Source organism: Suncus etruscus, chromosome 15 (assembly GCF_024139225.1).
Source record: "Suncus etruscus isolate mSunEtr1 chromosome 15, mSunEtr1.pri.cur, whole genome shotgun sequence".
Taxonomy (NCBI): domain Eukaryota; kingdom Metazoa; phylum Chordata; class Mammalia; order Eulipotyphla; family Soricidae; genus Suncus; species Suncus etruscus.
The window spans coordinates 80,706,406-80,724,008 of NC_064862.1; the positions used below are offsets into that span (position 1 = coordinate 80,706,406).

The window sequence follows — 17,603 nt, forward strand, 5'->3', positions numbered from 1 at the left end:
CACAAATGGAAAGTTTCCAAGAATGCATTTGAAGGCATCACATGGAAAGCATTGTGATGGTGTGGGGAACAAAGCTACTAACTACTCTTTTTGTACTGAGCATTTTACAAGGTACATTCTATGTACATATTATTGCATGACTATTATTGGTCAACAGAGCTGAAAAACATGAGAAACAAAAAATGTATAGAAACAAAAATATAAAATTTATAAAATGGAAAGTAACAAAATTGAGAGGCACTGAGCCTGTTTATATATTTGCAACTATTTAATATACATGAGTAAGTTTTATTGTATTTGAAATTTGATTGAAGTTTAGATCTCTGAGTTTCACTTTTCTTGTTTAAAAATATAACTTGGGGGCCAGAGCAATAGCACAGTAGGCAGAGCATTTGCCTTGCATGTGGCCAACCTGGATTCGATTCCTGGCATCCCATATGGTACCTTGAGCCTGACAGAAGTAATTTCTGAGTTCAGAGCCAGGAGTAACCCCTAAGCACTACCCAGTGTAACCCAAATCAAATATATATATATATATAACTTGGACCCTTTCTCCCCCAACTGTACTCTCTTGATATTTGTGGCAAATTTTGTACTAGGGACTTGTACTATTAGTCCTATTCTTTATTGTCGCTGGATATTATTACAATACATGAAAAGTTTTGTGAGAGTTTTAATGGCACAAAATGTTAAAAGCTACAAGTTATACATGTATTGTAAACTGTATATAATACAAAGTGCTAACTAAATTAAATAGATGAAGAATGCATAATCACTGGCTCAGTTAGTTTCAATAACTGATTCACCAAAAATTTATCTGACTGGCCAAGTAATCAATTTTCAGTTTTTAGAAGAGTACACTTTTTTTTACTGAAAAATAAATTGCTGCACTTTTTAATGTGCAAGTTCATGCAGTTTTAGTATTGATTCTATTTACAAATATTTTAAGCCAGTTTTAATTAAGCATAAGAAAAGTTAAGCCTGCTTTTTCACCCCCAAATTGTAAACAGATATAAATCTTTTTAAACATTAATCATAAATGTCAACTGTTAATTGTTCAACTCTGTTCCTGTCACACATCTGTTTACATTCAACACAACTCTGGATAAAAATATTACATTTGTCAATAAATACTGTGTGATTTCATCTTCTAATTTCTATGGTGATCATGCATTCATATTTTAAGTTATGGTTCAAAATTTCACAGTCATTTTAGGAAAAAGGCAAAACTGAATTTTCAATGTTGAAAAAAAATTAACACATACCCAAGCTTAATCACACTAAGGATAGAATCACTGCTGAATCAAGAGGTTTAAGTGTCCCAATTAAAAAAGTTGCCCTTATTTTAAGACTAATTATATATTCCCTGCCAAAATACCAATTGTAGTATAAATGTGTACATTTGAGCAGTTTAGTTCTTTAGTGCCCTTAACTTTTAACCAGTCTTCCCCATTTTACTCAAGTTTTTCAAAATCAAAATTTAAATTCTTCTCTCCAAATTCAAATATAAACACTTGAAATAAATACGAAAGGTAAATCAAGTGTTTTACTTCATTTAAGACAAAAACAAGGAATTAGATGATCTAAATAGATGCTAGAATGGAAGTAAAAATAGCTAAAAATTATTCTGAATATATCTAGGAGGAGTCCATCTAGTTGCTATAAATATCCATTTAGAAGAAGGAAGGGGAAAAAAAGAAAAAGGTAGTAAAACAAGACAAACCAGAAACAAAAAAACAATAAGGGAGTATCGACAAGATTACAAAAAGAATAAACACAGATTAAGTCAAAAACCAAAACAATCAACTACAGAAAAAGAAAAAAAAAAAGAATAACCAAACCAAACCAAACCAAACCAAAACAAAAAGGATCAGCAATTTCTTAAATAAAAGGGGTTGTATTTCTTCTTTCTTCCTCCTCCTCCTCCCCTCCTCCTCCTCCTCCTCCTCCTTCTTCCTTTGCATAGATGCACGGTAAATATAAAGAAAATTACAGCGGGAATTCCCTTGGCCCAAGAGATACAGGGTTTCTCTGCCTTTGAAGCATACTGCCATAGGAACAACTACTGGCTCTATGCTTGCTCATTTGTACACCCCAAGGTCTTTATATGGTGCCAGAAAACTTCCACTCGGACATGGATGATGATATCCCACCTCTGTAGCTGGAAATCTTGTTATTTGTGTAGGTCATAGGGTGAAAGCTAGGAGAAAGTTTTTCATTATGGTTCTAGGAGTTCTGTTCCATCACTGTTGTAATCAGCCTTCTGTAATTAGTGGTCTTGGTTTTTGTTCAGCACCTAGGACAGAGCCTAGTGTATAGTCTTTCAGTGTAGTTCCAGAAGTTCTGCTCAGTCATGGTTGTCAAACTTAGACCTCTGGAATTAGAGATCTTGATTTTTGTACAAATCCTAGGCTTAGGCTAGGAACTTCCCCATTGGTCCCTTGATAGTTCTGTCCAGCGGATGTTTGTCAAAGTCAGTCTTCTGTAGATAGCGATTTTGGTTTTTGACATGTCTTCTGGTTGCCTCATATCATTGGGTGCTGAGATGGGACAGCCCTCTCTTAAAGGCTCAAGTTGTTGCCGTTTCCTCAAGTCAGGATGTCATGTTAAAACTGGTGCAAGTTGGTGCCAGGACGGCATTTAGCGTTTTCTCCTGAGGAGTTTAAAATGGTAGATATTTATTTATTTTATTTTTTATAATAATTTTTATTTTTACATATCTTTCACAGTAATATTTTAGGTACATATTGACATTGAATTAGGGAAATTCCCACCACCAAAGTTGTCCTCCCTCCACCCCCATTCCCAGCATGCATCCCATATTTCCCTCCCTTATCCCCACCCCACCCCCCAGGCTGCTAGTATAAGTCGTCCCCTCTGTGTCTAGCTTGTTGCAGCTTGGGTATTTGATCTGTTGTCATTGGATTGGGTTTGGTGTTTAAGTCCAATAATTTTTATTACTACTTAGTAATCATACAACTGTTTGGTCTTGGTGCCCTCCATTGTTTCCCCCTCAATTTGAGAGGCGGAACAAGATGGTTCAAGTTATGTGGTTCTGTTTGAGGAAAAGAAAAAAAAATAGGGGAGTCTAGCAGGAGGAGGTTTGGCAAGCCCACGCCATGCCGGAGACCTGCTTGGCCAGGCCTAGGGGGGGTGCGGGACTTGGGTAGCCCCAGCACCCCTCTGCCGCCTTGCTCCAGATCTCCAGGGCTTCCCCGGGCCACACACCTGGGCAAGCCGGTGAGTTGGGTCCCTTGGTGGAGCTTGAAGGTACCCTAGGCCTTCCCCCACTATCCATGCGGCTCCTTAGGGAGGGTCTGGGTGGGGCTCTGAACTTCTGGTCTCCCAGCTTCTTGAAGGATCTCTCCTTCCTGGGATCCGGGAGTCTAGCAGGAGGAGGTTTGACAAGCCCACGCCATGCCGGAGGCCTGCTTGGCCAGGCCTAGGGGGGGGTGCGGGACTTGGGTAACCCCAGCACCCCTCTGCCGCCTTGCTCCAGATCTCCAGGGCTTCCCCGGGCCACACGCCTGGGCAAGCCGGTGAGTTGGGTCCCTTGGTGGAGCTTGAAGGTACCCTAGGCCTTCCCCCACTATCCATGCGGCTCCTTAAGGAGGGTCTGGGTGGGGCTCTGAACCTCTGGTCTCCCAGCTTCTTGAAGGATCTCTCCTTCCTGGGAGCCGGGAGTCTAGCAGGAGGAGGTTTGGCAGGCCCACGCCATGCCGGAGGCCTGCTTGGCCAGGCCTAGGGGGGGTGCGGGACTTGGGTAACCCCAGCACCCCTCTGCCGCCTTGCTCCAGATCTCCAGGGCTTCCCCGGGCCACACGCCTGGGCAAGCCGGTGAGTTGGGTCCCTTGGTGGAGCTTGAAGGTACCCTAGGCCTTCCCCCACTATCCATGCGGCTCCTTAAGGAGGGTCTGGCTGGGGCTCTGAACCTTTGGTCTCCCAGCTTCTTGAAGGATCTCTCCTTCCTGGAAGCCGGGAGTCTAGCAGGAGGAGGTTTGGCTGGCACTGGTAATCTCTGTCCAGTCTACATTCTCAAAATCGCCCCCGCGCGCACAAGAAACATTAATAGTACTCTCACAAGAAACATTAATAGTACTCACTATCATTGAATTATGTTTTTATGTATGCAGAATGTCCATTTTGTACTCTGCTTTTTTGCATACCCCTTCATAAGTTCATATTTCTCTTTAACTTCTTTATCTCCTATCATCATTACTCCTTTTTTACCCTTTCTAACTTAAGTACTGTTGAGTCCTAATTCACAGACCAAAGTGGTGCCCTAGAGTTAACACCCACCCAACTATTTTAAAAAAGGCATAAAAATGACGCATATCTTTTCAACATTTTATGGGTGTTTTCTTTGACGGCTATAACTTTTGCTAAATACTTTCTTATACAGTGATGATCCCCCCCATGTTTTTTATCTTCTCTTTGTGAACTGCTCAATATGGAATTTGGTGTGAAAGAATCCCTCAGTTTAATACTTATGTTTGAACCAAGTCATGGGTCTTGTTGGAAATGTTCTTATGCCCCCATATATCTGATAGCACCACGTGGCTTTATTACTTGTTTGCGTAGGCACACTAACATGGGAAAATACTATACATACCAATAAGTTCTTATCTAATAGAAATGGGAACACACAAATCTTGTAGTGCAATGAGACCTTACACCCTGAACATTGACATAAAGACCTGGCACAGGCCTCAGAAGAAGGGGCATTCTCCATTTACCCCTTGATCTACAGAAGACATTTACAAAACATCCAAGGTTGTATATAACATCACCCGGAGGCATTCCTGTACCAGGGACGACCCTACAGCTGCTCTGACATCGATCTACTCAAAAGAGACATCCCTTAACACTGAGAAGACAACAAGAACAATGACCTGCTTAATGGACAGGGCTTGCTGTATTGCCCCTTTATGGTGAGGTTTGTCTATAACATCACCTGGAAGCAATCCTCTACCACGGAAGACCCTACCACTGCTCAGACATCGTCCTGCTCAAAAGAGACTTCCCTTAACACTGAGAAGACTTAACAACAACAACCTGCTTACAGGACAGGGCTTCCTGCATTCCCCTTTCATGGTGAGGTGAAACGAGAAGGCACTCCACATCATGACTTCAATATAGGACATGCAGATTCCAGAATCTTTAATACAGAAACATGAGACCGACAACAGAGACTGTGTGATAAGTGTGTTGGCGCTACGGACAATGTCTTGGAGCGAACGATAACTTTCCTGAGGCCTAGAGCTGGTCTTATGCCAGGAAACTTCAGGGGTAGGATCTCTTTGTATTTAGGCCAAGGCTATTCCTTTCCATGCCTCTCATATTTTGGTGGGCCTATGCAAACAACAATTGCCACTCTAACACCGTTTTTACTGTGCTCCTTTGACTCTAATCCTTAAAACACACCCACTTAAAATTTGAGGTTAACTTAAGCTAATATGCATGTACATGGAAATGTAAAAAATACTATGCCTCTAATGTTTAAGGAGTTACGTAAGTTTGATGGCTTTAGATTGCCTTGTGTGCTGTTAAGAAATATTATAATGTGCTACAATCTGGGGACTTGAGGGACAAAGTAATTGCACATGGATTCTGTTTTATTTATCTTAACTTTCTTTGGTGAAAGTTCAAAGTTAAGATATCAGCAAGGGGACTTCTGATAATTATGTTATGGGTGATTGTCCTTCCACTGTAACTTTACCTTATCCTCTTTCTTTGCATCTTTTGTTCTCATAATTCATAATAAAAATTATAAAACTGAAAAAAAAAGAAAAAATAAAATGGGGTAAAAATAAAACAAGCCAAAAATGGGCAGAGTCCTAAGTGGCTATAAATATTAATTTGAGCGAAGAAAGGTAAAAAAGAAGAGAAACACATCAACAATACAAAAAGAAAAATCAAACAAAAATCCAAAACGCACCACAACAATAAAGAGAACCACCACACAATAACCATGGTCTTGAAATAAAAACAAAAAAAAACACACAAAATGAAAACAACAGCAACAACAATAACAAAACCACCCCGAAAAAATTATTTTGTGCTGCTTTTCTTTTTTTCTGCATAGGCACAGTAAATATTGGGGAAATTATAAAGGGAATTCCCTTGGCCTAATAGATATAGAGTTTCCCCACTCTTGGAATATACTGTCATGGGAATAACTACAGACTCAATACATGTTCATTTACTCTCCCCTAGGTCCTTTTGTGGTATATGGAAAATTTCTGTTCCATCATGGATGATAAAATCAGACCTCTTTATCTAGAGATTTTGGTATCTGCACAGGTCAAAGAATGAAGCTTATGATGAAGTCTTTCTTTACCGTTCTAGAAGTTCTGTCCCATCACTGTTGTTTTAATCAGTCTTCTGTAGTTGATGGTCTTAGTTTTTGCACTCATCCTAAGATGAAGCCTAGGACAGAGTTTTTCATTATGTTTCCAGAAGTTCTGCTCAGTTTCAGTTGTCTCAGTCAGACCTTTGGAATTAGAGATCTTGGTTGTTGTACAGATCGTAGGCCAAGGCCTAGGCTAGGGCTTTTTATATTGGTTCAAGGATAAGTTCTGCCCAGTCATGGTTGTCACAGTCAGTCTTCTGTAGATAGCTATTTTGGCTTTTGCACAGATCAAAGGATGGCAGGTCGTCTGACTTTATCCTATTGTTAGATGGTGAGGTAAGACAACCTGCTCTTAGATCAAATTGTTGTGATTTCCTCATTGTCAGGATATCATGTCAAAACAGGTGCATGTTTGGTGTCAGAGCAGTATTAATAATGTTCCAGAGGGAGTTTGGTTCCTGGAGCTATTGCAGAGAACTGTATCGGTTCTATGTCTGGGATCTATGGTTCAGGGTTGGACAGTCGCTGTCTAATCACCTGGAATCTAAGTTGGTTCCACATGACATATGTTCAAGGTGGGAGGTGCCCCTGTATTGTAAAAAAAGTATGAAATATAATCCCTAGTAGAAAAGAGCTTGTTTCTATATGTAAATTTTTTCCTTTTTTGTATGCCTTTGCAGGAAGAAATGGTGCTATATTATATTGCTGGTGCATTTTGGGGTGGGAGTATTTGTCAAAGTCAGTCTTCTGTAGATACCGATTTTGGTTTTTGCTTAGGGCAAAAGATAGCATGTATTCTGGTTGCATCATACCATCAGGTGCTGAGATGGGCAGCCCTCTCTTAGCTCAAGTTGTTGCTGTTTCCTCATGTCAGGAAGTCAAGTTGGTGCCAGGATGGCATTCAGAGTTTCCTCCGGAGGTGTTTAAAATGGTTGATTTTTAAAAGAAAAATGGTAGAGTAAAATTTATATCATGAATGATGCAGATCTCAATTTGATGGCATTAAAAGGAGTCATAGTATTGTTGACAAAATTATAACCTGCTGGTGGTGTTTGTGGAAAAGAAGCCCTTGCAAATTCTAAACAACAATAAACTCTGTTAGGAAAGGCTAAAATGTCTTACATGCCAAAAAGGGAGCTAGGTTAGTAAAATGTCTCAACAGAGTTTGAGTAAAATATTGGGTTTCAGAGTTACTGAAACTTGAATATGTAAAAATAGACTGATAGTTGGTCATGCTTACAATGATCTCAAGTTCCAATAAACTATTGTGACAATACACCACTTCACAGGTCACACACTTTTCCAGGGGCTTTTCTTTCCCTCAATAGGTGCTGGCAGAGGGTGTGCTCAGTCACTTTCCAATATAGATGCCTAGATCCAGAGCCAACACATGAGAAAGGGAGATGGGATGAAAACATTCAGAAATTCAGCCGAGAAAATATCCCCTTTCTTCATGGCACCACTTTTCCTCATGCTTAAGAACACTTATTTTTGGGGGCCGCACCCGGCAGCTCTCAGGGGTTACTTTTGGCTCCAAAAATAGCACCTGGCAGGCACAGGGGGCCATATGGGATGCTGGGATTCGAACCACAGTCCTTCTGCATGAAAGGCAAATGCCTTATCTCCATGCTATCTCTCTGGCCCGAGACAGAACGCATAGGGTGTCTGAAGTGGAATTCTTGAGTGGAATATTTTTAGGTCTACTGGACCAGTCGGACATCAAGTCTGCACTTTTCTTCAAAGCCTCGACATCTTTTTCTCCTTCTACAGTCTCTTCTTCTGATTGAGACTTGTGCTCTCCTTAGGTATGCATTTCCATATCAAACATGATCTGCCCATCTTCTTATGGGGAAGGGCTGTCACAGTGAGAACTGCCTCTGGAACTACTCTGTCCTGATTCATGTTGTGCATCCAAAAGAATCTTTTCCATATCTTCATTGTGGATTGAGGATGAGGAAGGTACATGTTCTAGCCTCCCATCCTTCCCTTTACCATTATCATTGCCATTGCAGCTATTCATGGATAGCTCCACCCAGGAACTGTTGAGGCTGGCCTTCAGCGGCAAAGACTGTGCCTTCCTCGCAATTGCTGTTGTTATGCAGCTGCTCTATTAAGTGAAACAACATCGTGGACTAGGCTAGACCCACTGCTGCAACTACTGCAAGACTGGCTCAGCTCAGCTCAGGCTCTGGGGAAGCTACACAACAAGCCAAGTCTCCCCACAATACTATATTTTTATATTCCACAAATTAGTGTAATCATTTTATGTTTATCTCTCTTCCTCTGACTTTCCATATCCATCTGTATATAAGAATTTTATTACTTTAATTTTTCTAACAGCTGTGTAGATGTATCACAATTTCTTTATTAATTACCTGTTCTCGGGCACTTGGTTTGCTTTCAGATTCTGGCAATTGTGAATAGTGCTGCAATCAATATAGGAATGCAGAGGGCTTTTCTATATTGTGTTTTTGGGTTTCAATAGTATATTCCTATGAGTGGAATTACTGGGTCATATGGAAGTTCAATTTTTAGTTTGTTGAGGAATATCTACATTGTTTTTCAAGAAGGCTGAATTATTTTACATTCCCACCAGCAGAGAGAGTTCCTTTCTATCTGCATCTGTGCCATCGCTGGTAGTTCTTGATCTTTTTTGTGTGCCAGTCTCTGTGACATGAGGTGATATTTCTTTGTTTTTGACTTGCATCTCCCAGATTGTTAATTATGTGGAGCATTCTTTCATATGCCTTTCACATACCATATGCATTTTTTCTTTGGGTAAATGTTTGTTAAAGAGATAAAATGATTACCCAGCTTTAAATTATTCTATAATTTATTGTATTTATAAAATTTAATGTTTAGTTGTTCAATAGTCAATTAAACAGCATGGTATTGGAATAAAGACAGACCCTTTGGCCAGTGGAGATAGGGAAGAGTGAGGAGAAGAAAAGAAGGCATTAAAGAGGTTGAGAGGAAAACTTGGGACATTGGTGGTGGGAAGTGTGCATTGGTGAAGGTTGTTGCACATTGCATGACTGTAATTCAATCATGAATAACAAAATCCTGGCAAATAGAATCCAATTCCTCATCAAGAAGATCATTCACTACGATCAAGTAGGTTTCATCCCAGGAATGCAACGATTGTTTAACATCTGTAATTTTATCAACATAATACACAATATCAACAACAAGAAAAATAAAAATTACATGATCATATCAATAGATGCAGAGAAAGCATTTGATATGATCCAACACCCATTCTTGATGAGAACTCTCAGCAAGATGGGAAAGAAAGGAACCTTTCTCAATATAGTTAAGGCCATCTACCACAAACCAATGGCAAATATTAGCCTCAATGAGAAAAATTAAAAGACTTTCCTCTAAATTCTGGTACAAGACAAGGCTGTCCCCTCTCACCACTTCTATTCAACATAGTACTGAAAATACTTGCTATAGCTATTAGGCAAGAAAAAGATATCAAGGGAATCCAGATAGGAAAGAAAGAAGTCAAGGTTTCACTGTTTGCAGATGACATGATACTCTACTTAGAAAACCCTAAAGACTCTACCAAAAAGCTTCTAGAAACTATAGATTCATATAGAAATGTGGCAGGCTACAAAATTAACACACAAAAATCAATGGCCTTTTTATACACCAATAATAAGAGGGAAGAAATGGGTATTAAGAAAACAACCCCATTCACATTAGTGCCACACAAACTCAAATATCTTGGAGTCAACTTGACTAGAGATGTGAAGGACCTATACAAGAAAAACTATGAGATACCATCTCATGCCACAGAGATTGGCTCACATCACAAAGAATGGCAATAAGCAGTGCTGGTGGGGATGTGGAGAGAAAGGAACTCTTATTCACTGCTGGTGGGAATGCCGTCTAGTCCAACCTTTATGAAAAGCGATATGGAAATTCCCCCAAAACCTGGAAATTGAGCTCCCATATGATCAAGCTATGCCACTCATAGGGATATACCCTAGGAAAACAAAAATACAATACAAAAATCCCTTCCTCACACCTATATTCATTGCTGTGCTACTTACAATAGTCAGACTCTGGAAACAACAAAGATGCCCTTAAACAGATAAATGGCTAAAGAAACTGTTGTACATATACACAATGAAATATTATGCAGCTGTCAGGAGAGATGACGTCATGAAATTTTCCTGTACATGGAATCTATTATGCTGAGGAAAATAAATCAGAGGGAGAGAAATAGTGTCTCTCATAGAATAGTCTCACTCATCTATGGGTTTTAAGAAAAATAAAAGACATTTTTGCAATAATCATCATAGACAAAGAGAGGAGGGCTAGCAAATTCAGCTCATGATATGAAATTCACCACAAAGAGTGGTGAGTGCAGTTAGAGAAATAACTACACTGAGAACTATCATAATAATGTGAAGGAATGAGGGAAGTCGAAAGCCTGTCTCAAGTACAGGTGGGGGTGGGGTGGGGAAGAGGGAGATTTGGGACATTGGTGATGGGAATGTTGCACCGGTGAAGGGGGGTGTTCTTTACATGACTGAAACCCCATTACAACCATATTTGTAATCAAGGTGTTTAAATAAAGACATTAATATAAAAAAAGGAAAAAAAAGGAAAAATCTATTTGGAACATAATTCAAAAAAAGATTAGTTGTTCCTCGATTTTCTGGAGTAAAGTATGCATATCAACATTGGTGAATATATATATATAAAGTGTTTTATTTTCTGATACTTTAAATCAGGGCTCTCAAACTCCTGGCCCGCGGGCCATTTGTGGCCCTTGGTACAACATTTTGTGGCCCTGCCTTAGAGGCATCTTTTTTGTTTTGTTTTGTTTTAGTTGTTTGGGTCACACCCCCCAATGTTCAAGACTTACTACTGACTTTGCACTCAAGGATCACCCCAACTTTGCCTCCTGCGGCCCCAGGTAAATTGAGTTTGAGACCCCTGCTTGAAATAGTCCCAGTGTTAAAATGGTTTGATTTCAACTTCTCTTTTTAGTTTTTAAGATTCAATGTTTAATGTTGTGTCTTAATTTTTGTTGAAGTTTTTTTGTTTTGCTTATAATTTAATAATATCTCAATGATCTTAACCTGGGTCTAAGGTAATTGTAAAGCAGGGGTCTCAAACTTGCAGCCCGCGGGCCATTTGCGGCCCTCCTTACAACATTTTGTGGCTTGCAGCTGGCTTTCAAATATCACAGTATTCGCGATTATTCGCTTACCAAATAATCACAATAAAAATCGCATTAGTAAGAAAAAATTGCATTAAACATTCGCATACCCCGAGCAGTTTTGTTTGGGGTATGCAAATGTTTAATGCGAATTTTGCGATATTTTTCTTTACTAATGCGATTTTTATTGTGAATATTCGGTAAGCGAAATCCCTTATGTGGCCCTGCCTCACCCCGACTTTGCCTCCTGTGCCCCCAGGTAAATTGAGTTTGAGACCCCTGTTGTAAAGCTTCCTTATAGCAGTAGATAGCTTGAACATAATTTCAAGTAAATTATAGATAAAACCAAGTAAACTTTTTATTTTCTTTAAAATACCTATAACAGAGCCAGAGTTATAGCACAGTGATAGGGCATTTGCCTTTCACGGGGCAGATCCAGGATAGACCTTGGTTCAGTTCCCGGTGTCCCATTTGGTCTCCCAAGGCAAGAGCGATTTCTGAGCACATAGCCAGGATTGACCCCTGAGCATCACCAGGTGTGGCCCAAACACCCCCCACCAATAGCTATAATGATCTTCTGAAAACTAGGAGTTAATATTTTCATGGAGTTGTTTAAAAATAAAAGATCTCACTATTATCTCCCTGTTTCTAACATTCATTTATGCAGCTCTGAGTTATTTTTCTTGATAATGTGAATGATATACTATTGGGTAAATAATACTAGTGTCTACCACTTTGTTTCTATATAATGTTATCTAATATCTTTTAGTGTATACACTACAGGTCAGGAGTGAACAAAAGATTATTCTGTGCAGCATAGTCTTTTTATTTAAATTCAGATTTTATTGTATTGCATTAAAGAAATAGCAGGCTGGTTATCTCTCTTAGTTAGGTTTTGAAAACCCTAAAGTATTTGCAAATTCTTAAGACTACCTTTGCTACCATTTAGTATGTCTTACAAATCAAAACACATTTAAATTAGCTTTAAATGCATTCTTCACAAGTAATTCAGCAAATATTTTTTGTATCTTATTCACTTGTGTTTAATACTTGAAGCAAGTATATTACTCTGATGGAAATACTGGAAATCTCTCATTCATGCAATATAGAGGAATAAAATTCAAGTCAGAGGGAAGATAATATCCCACTATTATTTTTTATAAATGTATTTATATGTAGTCACCTATACAATAGATGAGGCAACTTCATGAGTTTCTCACAGATCAAATATATAGTTTCAGTTCATCAGAAGCACTTGGTGTCTGCTCTAGTTTACAATTATATGGCATTTCAATGAAACAAAAATGAGCCCTACAAGTTCCTATAAACTAAAGCTTCCAATGGAATAAGGAGAATCAATTATTAATGCAACCGTTCAAGGGATTATAGCTGTTCCTTAAAGAGTACAAGTTCAAATCTATCAATTCCAGAGATAATCATTTTATATTAATTTATATATTAATTCTACTTAAATTCTTTACCCAAGTATAACATAAAAACAGTCTTTCCACAGGAAAAATATATGGAAACATTTTTAAAAATAAGGACCATTCTTTAAAGTAATTGATCAGATTTCCTAGGCTATTCTTGGAAACAGGATCTTGCTGGTGAGACTCTCTTCATTTTGTGGTCTTTTGCATGCTCTAAACTGGACAAATTCTTCTGTATGTTATTCTAGAAGCTCACCAAAACATAGATCATGCTCTGTAGGTAATAAAAAAATTCTAGAAGCTAAAAAGCTAATTTGCATCATCCTTCTTTCTCATAATATACTAAAATATCTGCATTCATGATGGTTGTTGAATCACAGAGTCCTGGGCCACTCATCACTTGTCTACTCATAAACTTCCAAATAGGATATGCTAAGAGGGAATACTGAAAGCTAGTGTTTCTGCTGCATAAAGAAACATTACACTGAGGTACTCCGGCATCACGAGAGAATTCAGGATATTACACTGGTATATAGGATTCTTTTAATCAGTCTTCAGCTCATCAATTTTTTAAATGTTCCAGATGGTGAAAAAGATGGTGAGCACCAGCACCAGCATATAACAGAAGGCCACGAAGGTAAACATCATGACCAGAGAGGAGGAGCATTGAGCAGCATCCCTACCAGGGAGAAAGACTATAGTTTTTCTAATTGAGCCTAAGAAACAATTTGTTCATGCTCAGATGTGAGAGATGATACTTTTCTTATAAATAATATTGTTGTGACCATTTCTACATGATGTAAAAATATTCCTATTTGTTTGGGAAATGTGTCAAGAAACAAGAAATTCAGTGGAGATTTGATATAGGATCATGGTATTATGTCCTGTTAGAGAAAGGAAAAACAATCTCTTTGTGTTTGTGTCCCAACACAAATGAATGCTTTCAAGGTGTGAGGAAAGCATTAATCCACAAAGTCTTGAGTTTTGGACAAAAATCACACTCACGTTAGTTAAGTTTCTAGGAGACCCTTGGGTCAGAGAGTTCATCTACACCCAAGCTTGCTCTCTTGAGATCAGAGCATTAGAAAAAGTTTCTATTTGTTCAGGGCTATTATCCATAGGGAACTCATGTACTTAGTGGCCACAGTAACTAGATGGCAGTGAGCCTAATGAGCAGACATGGAAGTTGTAAATACCCCTTCTGCTCTGTCCTTGAGTTTGTTCAACATGAAGCTGCTCAAGACAAAGTTGTTGCCTTGCAGTCCTGGGTTTGGTGAGGGAAATTTGTGCTTCCTTTCAGGGTTTTCTGCTCAGAATTCCTATCCAGGTGAGTTTTCATGACATGTAGACTGTATAGAAGATCAGAAGAAATAAATACATAAATGCTTTCCTGATTTCATCCACCTTGCCAGCCCACTTACCAGATACCACTGTTTTATAGCTTTGGATAATTATTTGATGTGTTGTTCATGATGAACAATATGTGGTGATTGTTACATAAAAATATAGAGGTCCATGTTAACTGTAATGTAGATTTCATAGAAGAAATATATAGGATATTGATTTGTAGCAATAGTATATTTGCCTTGCCTGTGATCAACCTGGGTTCAATCTGTTGTACAACATGTAATACTCAGAACTTTACCAGTAGTGATCTCTGATTACAGAGCTAGGAGTCAGTCCTGAACACTGCAAGTATAATAAAAAAGAGAAAGCAGAAGAAAAAGAAGGAAAGAAAGGAGCGACAAAAAGAAATAAGGAAAGAATGATAAAAAAGAGAAAGACAGAAGAAAAAAGAAAAGCAAGGAGAGACAAAAAGAAATAAGAAAAGAATAATAAAAAGAGAAAGAAAGAGAAAAAAGAAAGAAAGAAAGAAAGAAAGAAAGAAGAAAGAAAGAAAGAAAGAAAGAAAGAAAGAAAGAAAGAAAGAAAGAAAGAAAGAAAGAAAGAAAGAAAGAAAGAAAGAAAGAAAGAAAGAAAGAAAGAAAGAAAGAAAGAAAGAAAGAGGAGCACATGAACATAAAATCAGAGAAAGAAAAGAGATATAGTGAGAAACAGAAGCAGAATGCCTGCCCCAGAGACAGACAGGAGGTAGTGGGGTGGAGAGAAATTCAGGACATTGGTGGCAGGAAAGTTGCAGTGGTTAAGGGCAGCATACATTCTATTACTGACTCCCTACTATGAACACCTTTGTAACTATGGTGTTTAAATAAAAAAATTATTGTAAAATATCAGAGCACACCTCCAAATGCCTTTACAAACCATAGTAACATCTTAGCTCCAGACCACATGGTGAATTATGCATTTCTACTATGCTCTTATTTTATTTAATTTTTTAATGGAAACTAATGTTAATTACAAGTCTTTCACAGTTTTAATTCAGGTACATAGTGACAATGAGATAAGGTCATTCCCACCACCAGTATTGACCTCCCTCAACCATAGTTCCCAGCTTACATCCCATACTTCCCCTTAATCCACTGGACTGCTAGTGTAACAGGTCCATTTTGTATATAACTTGTTATAGTTTGGATCTCTTGTTATAGTTTGGACGTTTTTTTTCTTTTCTCAATTTGCAGGAGGACATAGAAATATGAGGTAGTACAAGATGGTTCATGTTCTATGGTTCTGTAAAAATGTGGCAGCCCCTATCTAGAATCTATAAATAAAATTAGAAGAAGAAAAAAAGGGGGGAAAAGACAAGAAAAAAAGAAAAAGGGACATGTGTGGATTATTCTTCCTTCCTTCCTTCTTCATTCTTCTTTCTTTCTTCCTTCTTTCTTCCTTCCTTCCTTCCTTCCTTTCCTTCCTTCCTTTCCTTTCTTTCTTCCTTCCCTTCCTTCCTTCCTTCCTTCCTTTCCTTCCTTCCCTTCCTTCCTTCCTTCCTTCCTTCCTTCCTTCCTTCCTTCCTTCCTTCCTTCCTTCCTTCCTTCTTTCTTTCTTTCTTTCTTTCTTTCTTTCTTTCTTTCTTTCTTTCTTTCTTTCTTTCTTTCTTTCTTTCTTTCTTTCTTTCTTTCTTTCTTTCTTTCTTTCTTCCTTCTTTCCTTCCTTCCTTCCTCCTTCCCTCCCTCCCTCCCCCTCTCTCTTCTTTCTTTCTTTCTTTCTTTCTTTCTTTCTTTCTTTCTTTCTTTCTTTCTTTCTTTCTTTCTTTCTTTCTTTCTTTCTTTCTTTCTTTCTTTCTTTCTTTCTTTCTTTCTTTCTTTCTTTCTTTCTTTCTTTCTTTCTTTCTTTCTTTCTTTCTTTCCATAGGCACAGTAAACATCAGGGAAATTACAAGGGAAATGAAATCCATTTAACCTAAGAGATAAAGGATGTCTCTACCCAAGGGTAGAGAAGCATACTGTCATAAGATCGACTACAGACATGTTAGTTGTAGAACCCCAAGTTTTTTTTATGATCCCAGGAAAAGTTCTGCTTGGTTCCAATGATCAAAGTCAGTCATCTGTAATTAGAGATATAGGGTTTTTTTTTTTTTTTTTGGTTCAGATCAGATAGTGAAGCCTAGGATAGTTTTTATGGTCCCAGGAAAAGTTCTGTTCAGTGGTAGTTGTAGTCAGTCTTCCATATTTAGAGATCTTGGTTTTTGTACAGATCCTAGGATGGAGCATCTTCTGATTTTACATCTCACCATTAGGTGATGAGGTAGGACAACCTGCCCTTAGATCAAGTTGTTGCTGTTTCCTCATTGTTAAAGTGTAATATGAATGAACCTACCCTGGAGCAATTTGGTGCCAGAATGTATATTAAGGTCTCCCTCCAGAAGGAGCTTGATTCTGGGTGCTGGTGTAGGAAACTGTGTCAATGCTAAGCTTGGGATTTGAGGTTTGGGACTGGACAGTCGATGTCCCATCAATTGAGGTCTAACTAAAGTTCCCATGACATATGTTCAGGGTGGATTATAAATTGTATGGGGTCTTATCCCTATTAGATAAGAATTTCTTTCTATACATAAAATTTCCTTATTTTAGTGTGCCTATGCGAAAAGGAACTGTGCCATATTATATTATTAGTGCGTTTGTAGGTAAAAATAACATGCTATGCATTCTTTGTGCCCTGGTTTTGATCTGAGGTCATATCCCAAGCAAGACTTTCTACTAGAATTTCCTACTAAGTAGAATGAGAACTAAAAAAAGATGGGTAGGTTACCTTTATATATGAAAATAACTGCTAAGAGTTATAACTATTAAGGAAATGTGTCTACAGAAACAGAAATTATGATATCCCCATTAAGTCTTTTGAGATAATTGGGGGAGGATAAGATCTAGGACACATTTTCCTTCCACACTGTGGTCTTGTGGAGCCTGATGAAATGGTTTGCAGCAGTCAAAAATCAGGTAGAGTCCTCAAGCTGGAGGTCCCTCTGGGGCTGAATACGGTAGCAAGCTACAGTCCACATTAAGGGAAGGTGGGAGAAAAAGAGTCACATAGAATAAGTTATCAGGAGCAGTGGCTACACCTTCTTGCTGGGGTAAGAGATGAGGGTTTGGGAGGGTGTTCTTTCACTTTGGGAGTCAGGTGGCAGATTTCTGGGGCAGAGGGATGGTCCTGGTTTCTGAGGAATAAAGAGCTGAAGTAAAGAAGATTAAATAGGGAGAGATAACAGATCGGAGTTGAGGGAGTGGGAGGATAGAAGGGATTTTCTAAG

At 38.5% G+C, this 17,603-nt stretch overlaps 2 pseudogenes; both read right to left on the bottom strand.

The window, feature by feature from the left end:
• Window positions 1-7,604: 7,604 nt before the first annotated feature.
• LOC126030822 (BCL2/adenovirus E1B 19 kDa protein-interacting protein 3-like) lies at window positions 7,605-8,420 on the bottom strand (annotated as a pseudogene).
• Window positions 8,421-13,202: 4,782 nt separating this feature from the next.
• LOC126030007 (protein cornichon homolog 1-like) lies at window positions 13,203-13,606 on the bottom strand (annotated as a pseudogene).
• Window positions 13,607-17,603: the final 3,997 nt, after the last annotated feature.